Source organism: Octodon degus, unplaced genomic scaffold (assembly GCF_000260255.1).
Source record: "Octodon degus isolate 3935 unplaced genomic scaffold, OctDeg1.0 scaffold00163, whole genome shotgun sequence".
Classification (NCBI taxonomy): domain Eukaryota; kingdom Metazoa; phylum Chordata; class Mammalia; order Rodentia; family Octodontidae; genus Octodon; species Octodon degus.
Genome location: NW_004524739.1, coordinates 871,280 through 873,264, shown reverse-complemented (window position 1 = coordinate 873,264; position 1,985 = coordinate 871,280).

Genomic DNA, 1,985 nt, shown 5'->3' with positions numbered 1-1,985 from the left:
AAGGTCAGCTACACAGCACACATCAGATGCCGGGACCTCCCCCCTCTCTCCTCGTCTCTTTCCATCCCCTTCTTCCCATGTCTAAGACAGCAACATAGTGGCTGCCCGCATCCGCCCCAGACAAGCTGAGGGAGGAACTGCAGGGCTCAAGCTGGAGTTAGATGTGGGCTGCCTTTCCCTCCATGGGAGGCCAGGGTAATACTGAGCTCCTGGCCAGGGAATTCCTTTGGCAGAGCCTGGACATCCTTGGGACCAGCCCAGAAGCATAGATAAGCTCAAGCTCATTCAGCCAGAGGCTGAGCTGGGACCAAGCTCCAAGTCCCCCAGCCTCCCTCCTACCCCTTTCTTGAGTCCCCAAGGGCTAAACCTATCAACTACCTTCCTTCCCAACTTGCAAAGGAATCTTGCTCAGACCTAGCCAGTGACACCCCATGTTTTCTCTGGCCCTGTCCTATGACCTCTGACCTCCACAGTTCCCCTCTCCCCTATGACTTGAATATATGTCCTCCAAGGGCGCATGTGTGAAAATCTTGGTCCCAGCTTGGCACTGGAGGTGGTGGAAACAAAGATGGGGCCTAGTGCAAGGTCCTCATGTTGCTGGGAATGCAACCATATGGGAAAAGTGAGGCCTCCGCTCCTGTCACTCACTTCCTCACGTGCGCTAGCATGTGTTCCCACCATGACGTCCTGCCACAGGCCCAAAGGAACCTCTAAATTATGACCCAAAATAACCCTTTGTCCTTGTGAGTTGATTATCTCCAGTATTTGTTAAGGGATGGAAAACTGAGACACACTCTCCCTCCTCCAACCCCCTCAGTGGGTGTCCCCAGATAAGATGTGGCCTCCAGACAGATGTTCACAGGCGCTGGATCGCACAGGGGACACCTGAGGGCAAAGCTAGGGCTCACCCTTGAATGGGGCTCCTTCAGGACAAGCGTGGGTCTGCTCACCTCCGTCCACATCACTGCCTCCTGGTAGGCTTCCTCATGGCTCTGCCCACAGTGAGCAAAGATGGGGCTTCCTTTGGGGAGGCAGCGCAACCCCAGCCACAGCTCCTCTCACCCCAGCTCAAGAAAGAGCCCTTCTCTCCCTCACCCTCTCTATGATTTTGGCAATTGCACAAGGTGGGGCTGGGGAGATAGCTCAGCAGTCTAAGTGCCTGCCTGGCAAGCTCAGGACCTGGGTTCAATCCCTGGCACCGCATGCCTCGCCAGCCGTGCCCCGGGCACGCTGAGCCAGCCATCAAAACCAGATGTGGTGGCACACACCTGTCAATCCCAGCACTGGGGAGGCTGAAACAGGAGGATCACTACGAGTCTGACCTACATAGTGAGACCCTGTACCAAATACATAAAGTTAGAAAAAGAATTACACAGGGTGAAAGGAAGTCAAGAAGATAAGGAATCCAATCTGAAGTACTTTTCTCCTCAGAACCTTAGTTTGCTCATCCATACAATGGGAAGAATGCTGTCTGCAGTCAGTCCTTTCAGGAGGTATTGTAAGGCTTTCATCCCATCACTGCCAGGCCTAGGAGGTGGCTGGTCCTCTTGGCTCCAGCCCCACTGTCTGGTCCCCTCCACTGGGACACACTCCATCTTAGACAATTCAGCCCCAACTGAGCACCAAGAGAATGTGGCCACACCTGAGGCCCCAGACAAAGCACAGGATTTTCAGAAATAATATATCATGGTTGCCTGAAGCCACCATGTTCAGGATAGTTCATTTATCCACAACAGAAAATTGAAACAAGAGACAGCCTATGTCCTTTCTTCCCTGCCTCCCATACCTAGTTCTGTGGAATTCATTTCCGGGATCTACTCTAGATCTGACTACCTCTCACCACATCTGGGGCTGGCATCCCACTTGGATTACAAAATAGACTTCGGGTCTTCGCAGCCCTATAGGATAGGCTGCTACTTGTCCCCCCCACACACACACACACAGTCTCTCAGCTTCACTCACTGCACTTCAGCAACCTAGGCTAC